Raw genomic sequence first — 16,883 nt, 5'->3', positions numbered from 1 at the left:
GGTGCACGATGTTTGTCGCTTGGGGCTTGTCCCCACGGTGTTTGGCTGTCTCGGAGTGGGAGCCCAGGCGGGTTGCCAGCACGCATGCTGGAGAGGGAAGGACGGAAAGCCAGCACACGGGAAGCGGACCACCATGTTGCATTGCTGACTGATCCTGAGTGCTGTGAAGGACACAGGAGGATGAGTCAGAACACGAGGGAAGCAGCAAACTCCAGATCCACTACTGAGGACGCAGAGACTAAGGAAGTGGTAGAAGCCCCCTGCCCCCTGTCCCCGTGAGGGAGAAGACCTTGGAGTTAGGGTGGGGGGACGGGAGGGTGGGTTATGGCCAAGGGCCAGGTGGTTGATGGGGGTGGAGAGGCCTGCAGAGGAGTGTGACTTAAGCCTGGTGACCAGGAGTCCCTGATGTGCTTTAAAGGGGGAGGGGCATGGCCAGGGTGAGGCTCTGTAGAGTCCCAGGGGCATCGGTGGGGCTGGCTCTGACAAGTCAGGGATGTGAATTGGCAGACCTCCCTGTCGCAGAGAGGGAGCCCTAGGCTAGTCCCGAGGCAGGAGCTGGGGAACTTTCAGCCCCCACTTGTAACCACAGGTAAAGGAAATCTCCAATGGAGTGGGAGAATGGAGGGGGACCCGAGGTTCCATCCATAGATGGCTACAAGGTTGGATTTTTTAATTTAGTTCAACATTTGTTGAGAGTGTCCTAGAATCAGACACTGGGGATGCGAAGCTGGGTCGAGTAAAATCTGGGCCCTGGTAAGAAAATCAATAAAAGGAAAGCTCCCAGGAATGGGGTCTGGAGCCAGAGGGGGATGCATGGGAAGCATGGAAGGACGGAAAGCCAGCATACAGGAAGCGGACTGCCATGTTGCATTGCCGACTGATCCTGAGCGCTGTGAAGGACAGGGGGCAGGGATTCCTATCCGAGATGTGTCAGTTACAGGCTCCAAAAGAAAAAGAGGCAGGAAAGACTCATCAATTACAGGCCCCCACAGGGAAAGATGTACATCGCTTCTCTTACAAGAAGTCCGCCAGGGTGGAAACTCATCCAGCGAGAAACCTCACCACCCTAAACTCTAGCTCTTCTCCAGTGGACTTTTCCTTCAGAACATCCCCGGCCAACTTCTCCTTCTCTGCAAAATAACCTTCCTCTCCTTTGTGTGCTGGACTTGCCTGTGGCTTGCCCTAGCGTGCATGTCCTGAGTTGCAATTCTCTGTTATTCCTGAATAAATCAATTTTTGCTGATATAATAAATTTTATGTTTAAGGTTAGCACCATGAAGGAAATAAACATCTGGAGGGCAGAATGGGCTGTGAAAATGGGGTAATATGTGTCACCCCCTGCTGCAGGGTCTGCACTGGGGAACTAGGGAGAGCCTAGCACAGATCAGAGTGCTTATAGTTACCCAAACGGCAGCATACACTTACAAATGTATTAAGAAGACAGATTCATGTTAACTGTTTCCACAATAAGATAACATTAAAAAAAATAATAAACCAGCCCCATATCTCTCTCTGCCCACTTCTGGGTTTTGTGACTCTTCAAAGCTCCTGTCTGATAACATACTTTATACTCATGTATTTTTTCTCTGTCTTCCCAGCCAGAAACGAGATCCAGGAGGGCAGAAAATTCTGTCGCTGCTGCATCTGTAGGGCTGGGACAGTGCCTGGCCCAGGGCAGGGAGAGTTGGTACATGGTCAACACACTCTTTGACTTGCTGTCTCCTCCAGGAACTCCCTAGCTTCTCCAGGAGAGAGAATAATGATGATGATGATAGCAATGGCCATTGAGTGAGCACCTGTGTGCTAGACACACTTGTAGACACTCGAGTACCCTGTTTCTGATGGACGGCACACGGCAAGGATGGTAACGTCCTTGTTGTACCAATCCACAAGCAGACGCTTGGAGGTTTTAAGGAACTTGCCACAGTTGTTCCTCTGACTTCAAGTCCAGTCTGTCTTCTAAAAACTTACACTGTCTTCTATAGCCCACCCTGCAGATGACTTGAAAAGTTTCCCATTAGCACTGAGATTCTCTGACCTCTGAAAATCAGTTGCAATCATCTGCTAAGAAATCAAATTCTGATTTCCTGACAACTCGAATCTCCTCCTACTGGATCTTGCCCCCCCTGCTCCATTCGGAATAATTCAATCAGAGGCTGTGTCGCTAGCTGATGGTGTGACCCTGCCAAACCCACTGAGCCAGTTCCTGAGGCGGTGTCCTGCCCTGTGTGCCAACCCCGCGCCCTGGGCGTCCCTGCTTCAGAATCACTTACATCAGCATCAGCAACTCTCCCAAGACTCCCGGGCAGTGTGTGTGTGTGTCGGAGGAGGGTGGATGGGGAGTGGCCGCCCGAGACCTCAGAGCCTCCCTGCTGGCCATCTTCTCCTTAACTGGCAGCACCTGAAGGGATATACTTTCATTCCTCAGGTGAGGAAAGTGAGCTTCAGGGGTCAGTTTGTTCTGTCTGAGAACTAGTCAAAGGCTGAGCCACTCCCTGACTTTGAAATCCAGTAAATGGCATGCAGTGATCAAAGACAACCAGAAGTAGCAGCAGTGAAAGTGACAGCAATTATACGTCCAAGAATGTATTATTTATAATGCAAAGATACGTTCCCGAAAGAGCTCAAATAAGCACTGTCTATAAAAGTGAAAAATTGGCCATGGTCCAACTGTCCAACAGTAGGGGATCAGTTAAATACAGGATGGGAAATGGCCCGCATGGTGATACAGGGCTATGTTCCTTACTAGGGGGGATGCTCGCGCTGTGTGGTTAAATGGGAAAAATAAAACAGATGAGTAAAGCTCACCTGGGGCTCCCCATTTCTCTCTCCAAAAATCTTTATTGAAGAGATTATCTTGTAGCTTTCCTAGTTTTTTCCTATTGGTTCAAAGATGTTTTGTCTGGTACAGACATATCGTACTCTGTAAAATGAGAACATACTCTTTACACATCCTAGTCTGGTGCTTGAATCTTTTTTTGCCTAACACTGTATCTGGGGCACCCGTCAATGTCAGTTCCTCTAGTTCCCCTCAGTCCGTGAATGGCCACCTTGCATTCCATCTGCCCGTACTCCTGTCCCATCAGTATTGGGTACCCATCACAAGGCAGACAGCATGCGAGGGACAGGGTCTCTAAGTCTGCTGGATACAAAGACCACAACTTCCTTCACAATTCCTCAGCTGATCAATGGTGACATTCACTTCTATTTTCAGTTACAACATGCTGCAATAAACATTTTTCTATGCATATGTCGCTCTGTTCTCATCTGCGTGTATTTCTGGGGGCAGTTCCAGAAGTGGTCCGGGGGTCGAAGGATGATTTAAATTTTGATAGATACATTTTTCTTGGAGAGCTTAAACGTGTAGAGTCTAGAAAGGAAATGCGGATTTTTGTCCTGCACAGGACAAAAGCCACAGGGGATTTGCAGATGTGAGGCTGATTTATAAACTGGTGTTTGAGGAAAGAGGGGAAAGGAAGGGGGTCAGATGTAAGCAGCATCTACTATCTGCTCTGCCCTGTCATGGGTGGTTGGACCCAGCCCGTAAGTCATCTCTGGCTTTGCTCAGAGGACATGTGATCAGTGCTCCATAAACAGACTGCATGTGAATGAAAGCGTGAATACACAGAAGATAAGGTTATCCCCACCGCAAAGAGGAGAAAACGGGAGCACGGAGAGGTCGAAGCCTTGCTCACTGCCCCACCGCCAGAGAGTGCTCGCCGCTGCCCAGCGGGCCATCTGTGTCCACGTGTGGGCAGCCTGGAGGGGGCAGAAGCCAGAGCCAGGAGACCAGCGAGGACGGCCGACTCACAGGGCTGCCGTGCTGTGATGGATGCCTCTGGAACAAGAGCTAGAAACACAGGACAGAGAAATAATGAGTGTCTGTGCTTTCCAAAGACAGTCCCGACTACTGGGAGCGGCGTTATCTGTCCCTGTTGTTCAAGAAAAACAAATCCACTTTCCTAAATTACACGCCTCTGTCTAGATTATCGGGATTCCACAGCCTCCCCCATCTGCTCGGCAGGCGTCCGCCGCACCGGCCTTCGGCTCGGCAGTATCAATTATGTCGACAAACTGCCTGTGAGCACTTGCCCGGCCCGGCTCGGCGCTCACCCGCCTTTGCTGAGGGTGGAAACGTCTCTGACAGATATTTCCAGGGTGACACTAAGCGGGCTGGGGGGTTGCACACCCTGGACCAGCCCAGACCTCAGGCTACCCAGACAAGGGAAGGGTTGGGAGGGGCCTTGTCCTGTTTCCCAGGGGCGGGGAGGGGCCCCATCTATGGAGAGAGGCATTCACTTCTGAATGTACCCCCTTGAAGGACACAGGGCAGAGAGTTCAGACACTACACCTTGAATCCCTGTCCTGCCACTGACATGACCCTCTCACCTCGGACAATATACCCATCCTCATCCTTGGGCCTTTAACTGGTCCCTGTAACGTGAGTTCAAGGACGTAGTTCAAGTGTAACTACAGTGCAGGTGGTGAAGTTAGCCACACGTGCTGGCACTCAGTAGGTGCTCACAAAAGTCAGCCACGGCCCTCTTGAGAGCCCTGCAGTCTTAGAAGAGGGGCGCCTGCAGCACGGAGAATGAGCGAGAAGATGTGTGCGGGCACAGAGAGAACATGCGGGCAGCCCTTGCTGACACACAAGGAAGGCAATTCTGTGAACAATGGGGTCCACGCCTGGCCCAGCCCGGGCACCCACAAGGCACCTGCATCCTTGCCCTCTTGGGGGGAGGGTCAGGTGTATACTGGACGCTGCCTACCTCCTGATGGGCCACTTTCTCTGTCTGTGCTCATTCAGTCACATAGACCCTGTTCTTGCTTTATCACGACACCCCGACCTCTTAAAACACTGCTTTTCTTTAACTTCACTTTTATGGGGCCCCGTATTTTACATGGTCAGATCGGGGAGGTGGAGGCTAACTACTTCCTTACAGTGGATTTTTATTTTATTTTATTTTCAGAGATTTTATTTATTCAACAGATGGAGATCACAAGCAGGCAGAGAGGCAGGCAGAGAGAGAGGAGGAAGCAGGCTCCCTGCCAGCCAGAGAGCCGGATGCAGGGCTTAATCCTGGACCCTGAGATCATGACCTGAGCCAAAGGCAGAGGGTTTAACCCATTGAGCCACCTATGAGTCCCTCTTACAGTGGATTTTCAATCATGCCCAACTTTCTGTCCATTTTTAAAATCCCGGTTTTCGAGAACTTGTAGGTTCATAGAAAGCTAGAAAGTCCCGAGATTGCCTGCACACCCCTGCCGCACACCGGCCTGCAGCCTCCCTGTCGATGAGCCCCTCCCACCAGACCCGGGAATCTGTTACGATTAATGGACCTCCATGGACACGCCACTACCGCCCAAAGTCTGTCATTTACATCAGGGCTCGCTCTTGGTGTTAGATAGCCTACGGGTTTGGATGCACAATGGCATGTATCCGGCATTATAATCTCACACAGAGTATTCGGGTGCCCTGCAGATCCTCTGTGCTCCTCTATCCATCTTGCCCTACACGCCTGGTAGCCGCGGGTCTTGGACTGTCTCCAGGATGTCACGGAGTTGGATCACGCGGAACGTAGGCTTTTCAGACTGCTGCTTTCACCTAGCGATATGCACTGAAGGGTCCTCGTGTCTTGTCGAGGCTTGACGTGCGCATCTTTCTAGCGCTATACCACATCCCGTTGTCCAGAGGCACATGATTTATTTATCCGCTCGCCTACTGAAGGACATCTTGGTTGCTTCCAAGTATTAGCAATAACGAATTGAAGGTACTAGGAACGTCCTTGTGTAGGTTCTTGTGTAGCTACACATGGTCAACTCCTTTGGATAAATGCCAAGGTGTGTGCTTGGATCATAGGGTCAGTGTGTGTTTCGCTTTGTGACAACCTGCCGAACCGTCTTCCAGAGTGGCCGCAGCGTTCTGCGTCCCCACCAGCGATGCGTGAGGGGTCCCTGTGCTCCACGTCCTCACCGGCATTTCCCGCTGTCAGTGTCCTGGATGTGGGCCATTCTCGTAGGTGTATAGTGGTATCTTCTTGTTCCGATTGGAATTTCCGGATGACACAGGACGTGGCGCATCTTTCTGTGTGTTTACTTGCTGCCTATGCATCTTCTCCAGTGAGGTGCCTGTGAGGGTCTTTGGCCAGTTGTTTTTAAAGATTTATTTATTTGAGAGAGAGAGAGAGCACGCACATGCACTGTGTTTGGTGAGGAGGGCAGAGGAGAAGGAGTCTCACGGTCTCGAGCTGGGTGTATAGCCTGATGCAGGGCTTGATCTCACGATCCCGAGATCACGACCTGAGCCAAAACCAAGAGTCGGATGCTTAACCCACTGAACCATCCAGGCGCCCCAGGTCTTTAGCCAATTTTTAAAATCAATTATTTGTTTTCTTATTGTTAGGTTGTAAGAGTTCTCTGTGTGTTTTGGATCACAGTCCTCTATCAGATGATGATATCAAAAGATGAGTCTTTTGCAAATATTTCCTCCCACTCTGTGGCACGTCTTCTCATTCTCTTGATAGTGTCCTGCAAAATCAAAGTTTTTAATTTTAGTGAAGTCCAGATTATCAATGATTCCTTCCACGGATCATGTTTTTGGGGTTGTGTCTAAAATGGCATCACCATACCCAAGGTCCTCTAGGTTTTCTCCCATGTTCCCTTCCGGGAATGTTACAGTTTGAGGTATACATTTAGGTGATGATCCACTCCGAGTTACTTTCTGTGAAGGGTGTCAGGTCTATATCAAGATTCATTTTTCTGCCTGTGGCTGTCCGGTTGTCCCAGCACGATGACTGACCCACTGTATTGGCTTTGCTTCTGCATCAAACATCTGTTGACTATATTTATGTGGTTCTTTCTCTGGGCCTTCTGTTCTGTTCCACTGATCTATTTTGTCCTCCCCCCAGTCCAAGACCACACTGTTTTGATTACTGTAGCTTTGCAGAAAGTTTTAAAGTTAGGCAGTATCGTTTCTCCAACTTTGTTCTTCATTGTCGTCTTGGCTTTTCGGAGAATTTCGCCTCCTCATAGGAACGTTAGATATGTTTGTTTTTATAACAACTTTAAAATTGGTATTTGTGGTTATGTCTTAGGATATTCAAAACACTTTAGTAATCAGAGACACACATATACTTTATAAAATCAAATACACTAGTGAAATAGATGCTCGTGTTTTTCTTCACTATTGGGGTGGGTTTCGGAGAACACTGTTCTGGAACATCAGAGCTAGAAAAGGCCTTAGCGATCGTAGGCAACTTGTTTCCTAATGTTAATGGGCTGCAGACTTGACTGAGAAACCCCCGGAGATTTTGGTTTGGAGATCGGGGGTAAAGCCCCGCCCTCTGCTCTTTGACAAAGTCCCTGCATGATTTCCACGCACGATTCCTTGGACTAACCACACTTGGAGGAAACACGCACCTTTTGTCTCCACCCTTCTACAGGCAGAAGCTGATGATGGAAAGAGGAGTGCCTGCCCGAGGTCACGGGCCAGGAAGTAGCAGCTGACACCGGGAACCAGGGCTCGGACCCTGGGTTTATAGAGGGAAGGGCCAGTTCTCTTTCCTTCTCCGAGCTGTGGTCCTAGAACATCCATCAGGCTGCCTCCCTCTCTGTCCTCACTGCCTCTCCCTCTGTCCTCTGCCCTCCAGAGTTTCTTCTCCACTTCCATCAGGAGTGGCTCGCAGAGGACCAAAGGGCTGTTCCTCCTGGAAAATTCATGTTTTGGCAACAGAAGCCTCATGAGACCCTAAAATCTAACCATAAGAATTATCCCCCCACCCTGACCCTCCTTGGAACTCCTTTGCTACATGTTTGTGCTTCTCTTTATCAGGGGTTCCAGAATCTCTCTCGTCTGCAGAATCACCTGGGAAATTTAAAAAATGATTCAAAACCTCCAGCCTGCACAGTTCCAATTTAGAAGGTCTGATTCGCTTAAACCCTACAACCACCTAGAGAGTTATGAGCAATCGGGACCTCAGAGAGGTTGGGCCACTCACCCAGGCCTCCACCTCCTTAGAGCAGCAGGTTAGAATTTGACCTGGGTCTCTGGATATCGAGTTCTTTCACACATTGGAGACTAGTACACGCAGACAGGAAGGAGTTTCACTTTAAGAAAAAGAAGGGGTGAGGGTGGCAGACAGGCTAGGAGACACAGGCTGGTGCTGGGGCCCGTGCCGGCTCTGGAGCCATGGCATGGGGGCCAACACTAGGGCTAGCTGGTGCCGAAATCCCTCCTGTCTCAAGTTAGGAGCAGACTGAGGGCCTGGGCTAAGCTGGGCTGCAGGTGGAGATCAGGGCCCGGGGAAGAGAGTGGAGAGCTGCAGGGACAAAAGCCAGGCCTGCTGGACATGCGCCAACCAGGAGCAGGGGCTGGTCAGCCACCAGATGGAGGGAGCAACGAGAGGGGAGTTTGGGGAGCCGTGAGCAGATCTGGTTAGGGATAGAGCAATGAAATTCTTCCAATCCGGGAGAAAAAGTGCTGTCAGGGGTGCCTTTTTAAAGCAAAGGCAGCTTCAGGGCTCCCAAACCCAGGCCATGGGGAGCACTTCCTGGGCCTGCTGCCTTCCCAGCCCCTGGTGTCCCCACCCCCGACGCCCAGCCCAGCCTTCTGTTTGTGCAGTCCTGTCCCCTCCCCAGCCCTGCACCTTTCTTGTCCACCAATCCAAGATGTTCTGAACAGGTCAACCTTGGAAAAGACCTTCAGATTCAAAGCCAGTGGGATGAAGCCAGAGCCGGAGGGGAGGAGCCGTGGGAAAGTGGAGGCCCCACAACGGTGGGGTGGACACTGCCTCCCATGCCCAAGGCAAGACATGCCCCCCTCTTCTCTCTGTACCTAAAGGCACCCTTCTTATCCAGATACAATACAGTGAATAAGGCCAGCATTCCCGGCCAGGATTCCAGGCCAATTGGGACATTCATGCATTGTGTCGGCCATAATGGGGTTTTTTGGTGAGCCACGGGCCTCACAGCATGGGAGTTCACATGGCTAAAGACACTTTGTTGGGGAGGGGGCCAGAATTCCTGGGACTTTCTCAGAAAACAGCTGAACAGACAGCCTCTGCCCTCAGAAGAGGCTGTTCAAGAAGGCCAGGCTGGCTGGAGCCTGGACCCAGGGCAGCTTTCGAGAAAAGCCCCTGCCCTGGGCAGCTTGTGAGCTCCCCGGAGCCTGGGGCAGGGCCACGTGGGGCAGCTGCCAGGACGGGACAGACAGGAGGCCGGAGCAACATTCCTGATTTGACACCCGCTCCCTTTCCACATCTGTGGAACGAGAATTAGAGTAAAGTCCACCCAGTTCCACCTGACAGTTTTAGAACGTTCTATTCCCGATTATCTACGTAACATGTAGGACCTAGAGCAGAACAGAAATACAGGGTACCTGGTTCAGAAAAGGGCTGTCAAAGGTACTGAAACCTAGTTTTGGAGTTTTTGGTTTTGTTTTGTTTTTTGGGGTTTTTTTTTTTGTTTTTTTCAAGATCACTCTCTCCAGTTATCATGGTGGTTCTTTATTTGATATTTAATGCCATTCTAAGTAAAGGAGGATAGACTTCTACAGTGCCGGCACGAATTTTACCAGCCATCTTTATCTTGGGCGAGGCCAGTGTTCCATGCCAATGTAAGCACGTTCAGCTCAGACGCGGAGTATGGAAATGACGCGAGTCACGTTTGTAGCTTGTCACGTGCACATGAATTTGGATCCTGCCAGATAACGGAAATGCTACCCCAAAGTACCTTGACTTCTATTTCACGTTTCGGTATGCATATTCACGGCACCCTCTCCCTCCTCCTCACTGATGAGCAGAGACCAAGGAGAAGGAAATACGGTTCACCCACCTGTGGTTCATCTCACTTTTCACTGTGTTCAGCACACGTGCTTGATCCCAACACGGAAGTCACAGGATTAGGAAAGGATAGGCAAGTTCTTTGGTTGTTCACACTTCTTAGCACGACAGTGCCTTCCTTTTGTGTTCGAAGCAGGTTCTCTGCTGACTCACAACCTTACCCAGCCACCGGTGTAACACACTTACCTTGGGCTCCCCGTGAGTCTCATTGGGCCCCAGGAGCTCTGGGGTGCTCTGAAGCTCTGCGCTTGTGGCGCGACAAGCAGGGGTGGGTGCGTTGGGGAGCAATGACCAGATCTCCTGTGCTTACAACTTGCCGCGTTGTCCCGTGACACGTCACTTACAAAACACAAGTTCTATGATGAAATCGCTAAAACCCCAAGTATGAGGCTGTCCTTTACCAGGGTTTTCCAGAGAAGCAGAACCAATAAAACTGTCTGTCTCTTTGCTGTGTCTCTGATGATCTATCTCTCTATCTTTCTATCTATCATTGCTATCTCTCTATCTCTTTTATCTCTCTATCACTATCTCTCACTGTCTATCTGTTGATCTATCTGGGACACTCATGGATGACAGGAATTGAGAAGTCTCATGATCTGTTGTCTGAAGTTGGAGACCAACAGGGGAAACCGGTGCCGTTCCAGTCCTCGAGCAGGAGCAGACCAGTGCTCCAGCTCGAGGAGTCAGGGAGAGGGACAATTAACCCTTCCTCGGCCTTTTTGTTCTGAGGCCCTCAGTGGATGGGATGAAACTCACCCACCCTAGACATCTTAGTCCACTGATTCAGATGTTAATCTTTTCTAGAAACTTCCTTGAAGACCAACCCAGAAGGATATTTAATCTGGGATCTCATGGCCCAGTCAGGTAGATGCATAAAATGACCCATCCCAAAGGCCCCTCTGAGCTGGGATGTGTGAGGCACAGTTTCCTACCCAGAGAGGGCGCCCACCTGCTGCTGCCATCACCTCCACTTGCCTGAAGGCGGCGCTGTCCAGTTCTGCCTGGATCAGAACCTTCCACAAAGGCGGATGGAGCAGGGACGCGCGTATCCACCTTCTGCTGGGAGAACTTAGGCTAGGGGCTTGCCCACTAGGAGCCTCGTGTGCGATGGGGCACTGAAGCCTTTGTAAGGGACTATCCTGAGAGTTAGAGCCCAGGGGCAAGACCTCTCAGAGCCTCAGTGTGGGAAACACTCAGAGTTGTTACAGGGATTGAATGAAATTAAATGATAGATGTAACCTATCTGGCACATACTACAACCCCTGTTTTAATAATTATCACAAGCAAGAGCATCTTCCCAGGTGGGCCCACGGCTGTAGGGATTGGAGTCAGGCAGGGCAGGGCGTGGTTCCAAATATGTGGTCTGGAGCAGGATCAGAGAGGTGTTGGGGTTCCAGGGGACCACCCGCCTGCAGGATCCCAGGCGAGCACTCTGGGTCCCCGGGATGACCTCCAGTCCTAGACAGGAGCCAAGAATTGAGCAGGAAACTGAGGCAGAAATGCAATTTCTCAACAAGATAGAGGTTGTAGACCACGGATGTTTAGAAGCAGATGCCCAGAGCTCCCCCACCTGGACAGGACCCAGATACCAGCCAGGAGGGGGCAGCTGGATGCCAGATCCTTCTCCCAGTGAGTGTCACCAGTAGAGCAGTTTGGTCTCTGTTAGGACTGGCTCCAAGGAATACTTCTAAAATTGTGTTCTATGAGCTATAAGTAGATGCTTCATGAAAAAGTGGGTGGGGGAGGAAAAGAAAGAGAAGGAAAGGAGGGAGAAGGAGAGAAGGAAGAGGAGGGGGAGGAAGAGGAGGGGGGAAAGAAGGAGAGAACAGAGGAGGAAGTGGAGGAAGGGGGAGCGGCAGGGGAGGAGGAGAGGGAGGGGGAGGAGAAGGAAGGACAAGAAAACAAACAGCATGATGATTTGGGAAGTACCAGGTTAAACAGGTTCTTTGGGTGGGAACTGACAGCATCACGAATGCTTTCCAGAGCAGCCCAGGACACGGGACCCTTCCTGCAGGACTTTGCCCAGCCCAGCTTGACGACTGCAGGAGGCCGATGCTGAGGGCAGGAGTCTGGGCCCACAGGCAGGGTAGCAGGGATGGGCTGGAGGCCCCTCCTGATGCTCCCTGGGGGGACCCAGGAGAGAAGGAGGCAGGGGTTGGAAGCTCTGCATGCAGCTGTTCTGGGGCGGGGTGCCGGTGTGGGTACCACGTCTGAGGACGGCTGTGGGGCAGGTGGTTGTAACCTTCCGTGGAAGCCGGCAGGGTGGGGGCACAAAGCACAGAGGTCAGTCAGTAGGGCTTTCCTGCCCACATCCAGTTCCCATGTCAGCCTGATGGAGTCTAGACCCAGCTCACCCCCACGCCCGAGCCCTGCTGCCCCTCAGAACTCTGGGCCCCTCTCCTGAGACCCAGTTCTGCGTCTCCAGAAGCCTGCTGCCTCCTCGCCCAGAGCAAAACCAGTGCGTCCCACCACCCACCCCAGCCATTCCCAAGTCTCTCCCATGAGGTGCAGTGTTACTGACCTGGCTCACCCCCCACTTCTTTCAGAGGGGACTATTAAAGAACCCAAAAGGTGCGTTCGGAAAAGTGATTTAGATCATTGTGTTACTTGCCCATTGCCCAGGGGAGAAACTCCGTCTCCCATCCTTCACTGGGACCCAGGGCCCTGCCGCGTGGAGGAGTGCTCTGTGTTCCCAGCTCTGTGCTCCCAGCTGCATGCTCCCAGCTTCGTGCTCCCAGTTGGAGGCCAGACCCGCGCCAGTGGTTCAGTGAGATCGCTGTCCTGCCCTGAGCTGGAGTCCCCATGTCAAACAGGAAAGTGCGGGAGGTCAGCAGCCCCTTCACATCAGTATGGAGCTCCAAGCAGCCTGGGTGGCTCGGTCAGTTGAGCAAGTGACTCTTGGTTTCAGCCGAGGTCATGATCTCGGGGTCCTGAGCTGGGATCCGACAAGCTTCATCTGGGCTCCAGCGCCCCCTCCTTGTCTGTGTGGCCCAAAGCAACTTACTCAACCCTCAGCCTTGGGTCCTTGTCCATAAAACGTTAGACCACAATCAGCCGAGGTGCTGTTCTCCTGCTGGTTCATCCAGCACCAGTAACCCAGGGGCGTCCAATACCAGTAACCCCGGGCATCCAGCACCAGTAACCCAGGACATCCAGCATCATTAACCCCAGGCATCCAGTACCAGTAACCCCGGGCATCAAGCACGAGTAACCCAGGGCATCCAGCACCAGTAACCCAGGGCGTCCAGCACCAGTAACCCAGGGCGTCCAGCACCAGTAACCCAGGGCGTCCAGCACCAGTAACCCAGGACATCAAGCACTAGTAACCCAGCGCCAGGCGCCAGGCGCCAGGTGACAATGGCTCCGCCCACAAGGGTTGGAACTGCCAAAAGTCCCATCCCGGGGGCAAGACATAGCGGGGGCCCAGCAAAGCTGACTTTGATGCCTACCTCTTCCCAAGGGGTGATGTTCCTCTGGCTGTGGGAGCTACCCAAGGAAAGTCGGAGGAGCCCCGAGAGGGATGAAAGGAGGTGGCTCCAGCCTCGGGGCCGGGAACAGACCCCCCCACACATCCTGGTTAGATGCCCACACATCCAGGGCCTAGAGTGGAGCTCTCCCTGCAGATTCACTGGGAGAGATGGGGCAAAGGGGCAGAGAAGGATGGCCTGCAGGGTGAGCCCCCAGGAAAAGGGGCCTGTCCAGCCCTGCTTGCCAGGGCTGATCCCCCCAAGAATGGGTCCTCTGGTGGGCTACAGGGGGAAATGACCCCTGCCTGGGGCTACGGCCCCTTTCTGAGCCAGCCTAGGTCCCAGTGGGGACGACAGCCATGTGTGGTCTTGGACACCAAAGCAGGGAAGGTACATTCACGGGGAATGGGCTATGCAGGGAGGGAGGGAGGTTAACTTGATATATTCGGAAGACCCAAACATGCGGCTCTCCCAAGCCCTGTGGACCGGACTCTTCCCAGAAATCCCCTGCCCCCTCTCTGCTGCTCCTTCGGGAGTCCTGCTCTCTCACACCCTGGGCCTGGGTTCTGATGCTGAGCCGGGCCCGCGCTCAGGGATCTCATGGGTCCCAGCGTGGCCGATCGGGTGAACAGCCCGTGCAGGAGTGTAGGGCACGGGATTTCTGAGGACGGACATGCCGTTGCATGCATGTATGTATGTATGTATGTATTAAAATATTTTATTATTATTTTTTTTATTTGACAGAGGGAGGGAGCAAACAAGCACGTGGGGAGGCAGAAAGGGAGAGGGAAAGGAGGAAGCAGGCTTCCCACTGAGCAGGGAGCCAGACTCAGGGCTGGATCCCAGACTCCAGGACCATGATCGGAGCTGAAGGCAGAAGCCCAGGGACCCCGAGGACACGCTGTCTTGATAAGATGAGGTGAAGGATGAACCAATATCCTCACAAGCTGGCAGTCACGCTCCCTCCGAGTGTTCCCGCCACGACCTGGTTTCCGTCGTACCCAGGCCTGGGTGTCTGTTTGCGCCCGCCTCCCTCAGAGACACTTCTGGCACCGGGCCATGCTGAGCGGGGAGCAGGGGGTGAACCCACCACAACCACCATCCCGATCACAGCTGACTGGCCTGTTTGGACTTGGTATGGCCGTTCCTGGGACGCCGGCCACCTATGGTCCATGTGGCTGACGTCAGAGGTGGCTAACTCGTCAGCTTCTCTCTGTCCCCCTCTCTCCGGGGTCCAGCCGGGATCTGCAGTGGCCGCTGACGCCAAATCCTAATGGGCCAGGTAGAGAGAAGGGACAGCACACGGGGCCAAAGGCTGGGAGATGGGCTTGGTTATACCTTTGGCTTGTGATGGTTAACTTTGTGTGTCAGTTTGGCTGGGCCATGGATCCCAGATATGTGGCCAACCAGGATTCTGGAAGTTTCTGTAAGGGTGCTTTTGTTTGAGACTTACATTTAAGTTGGTGGAAGCTGAATGAGGCAGGTTGCCCTCCATAATGTGGTGGGGAGGGGCCTCATCCAATCAACAGAGGCCTGAAGAGATCCAGAGCCTGACCACCTCCCTCTGGCATCAGGGGGCTGTTGGATGGTAGCAGTGGCTCTCCCCAGTGTCCAGACTGCCAGCGTGTCCTCCAGATTCTGGACTCACCGGCCTCCATAACCGCATAAGCCAGCTCCTTAAAATAAATCTCCAGTGTCTCCGAAGGTGATAGGAAGGAACAGGAAAGGGCTACGTCTTGGAGACAGATGGGCCCACAGCCTTGAACCCAAACTCCATGTTTCTGCTTAACACTGGTCAGAGTCAGGTAAGATCACTAACCTTCCTAGTCTCCCCTTTTTCCTTTTGTGTGGGCTCCTAGATTTCCAAGGCTTGGTGGGTGACCCCCAGGGCTGCCGGTGTCTGTCTGTAGGTGGAGGGTTGCCTCCCATAAGAAAAAGGATTCCACATCCCATCTTCCTAGTGCAATGACTACAGAGAGCAGAATGGGAATGGCCAGCCTGTCCCACTGACCTCTTTCCTACCCCGCTTGCTGTCTTTCCCACACTATTAATTTGATTTAATTCCAGTTATGGTTAATGGCTTTCCACAGCCAGGAGAGAAGGTCAGACAGAATGACTTCAGCCCTGTCTGGAAACAGTTCTTGACCAGAAAGTAGGGGACAGTCATGACTTAGACCCGTAAGGACAGTGAGGACAGTGCGGAGTGGGTTAGACAGGTGGATCATGTCAAGTGTTGGACTTCTGCTCTATGCCTCCTATAGACACAAATAAGTAAACACACAGTCTCTACTGAGCAGAAAGATGCAGTTCTCTGTAGCATCTAAATAGGGCTGATATTTAATTTGTATATGTGTGTGTATTTTTCATGTATATCTGGATTATATAGTGTGGAATGTTAGATACATAAATAAATGATTGTTGAAATAATGTCATAAACATACCCGTGTCTATGGCACACGGATATGCATCCATAGTCCCATTCAAAGATGCACATAATATTTTCATGTGTATCTGTGTCTATATATCTAGATATTCTGCAAGCAATTGTGACCTGTACCTGACAGGCGGTATATCGGCATCTTTACGCATAAACGCTATGCGTCACGCTGGTACCCCCCACCCCATCCCCTAAGAGAGAACTAAAGAAGGTTGGATAAAGAATCAAGGACCGGACTCACAACCTTGGTCTTCCACTTCTATTTGCTGGACCTCAGACAAGTTGTTTGAACTGTCATAGCTTCATCTTCCTCTGTAGCCGGGGGTTAATGGTCCGCTCCTGGTTGGGGCTTGGTGAGTATTACGGAAGGAAAGGGACTGGACCAAGGCCTGATACAGGCCTGACTCCAGATGACTGCACCATGGAGTGTTCATAGAGACCAACACTGAGCCCAGGACTCAGGCTCACACTCTAGCGGGGAGACAGATGTGAAAACAGACACTGTGGTCTAGCACGATGTGTGCTGGGACCAGGGCTGGGATGAGGCTATGGGATCTGCAAGGAGGGGACAGGCAGAGGGGTGTCAGGGAGGACTTCACAGAAGAGCGGGCATAGGAGGACAGCAGGAGAGTGACCCACATGGGGTGCACGTGTGGCAGGAATGACCAGGAATGTGGGTCCAGTGGGGACACTTGTCACCCTAAGTATATGAATCATTGTCTTACAGACTAAGGATAGAATTCCAGGTGCCCCCTAGCTTTTCTACAATCTTACTTGCTGTATTTCTTTGCGGGGGAGGTAACTGTCATCAGGCCTTGGTCTTCTTCTTCCTTAAAATGAAGACATTGGATAAAACCAGCGTCAAGGCCCTTTTTAGAGAAGGAGGCCACAAACTGCAAATTTGATAATGTCACTTGAGGAGAATCTAACAGGGGGAACTGGACTCCTGACCATGCCCTTTAAATGTCACTTCATCAAGCTTTCCTTTGTCATTATGATAATAGTTCTCTTTCTTGCTTCCTTCATAAAAAAAAAAATGGCATTAAGTCTAATTGCAAACCCTCAAGAAAACCGATTTGTTAGCCGATCTGAAAGGATGATTCAATGGTGTACCTCCATCGGGGGCTTGGACATCCCTCA

Source organism: Enhydra lutris, unplaced genomic scaffold (genome assembly GCF_002288905.1).
Source record: "Enhydra lutris kenyoni isolate GAN:26980312 unplaced genomic scaffold, ASM228890v2 scaffoldscaffold14, whole genome shotgun sequence".
Taxonomy (NCBI): domain Eukaryota; kingdom Metazoa; phylum Chordata; class Mammalia; order Carnivora; family Mustelidae; genus Enhydra; species Enhydra lutris.
The sequence above is the reverse complement of the archived record's forward strand: the minus strand, read 5'-3'. Positions refer to the sequence as shown.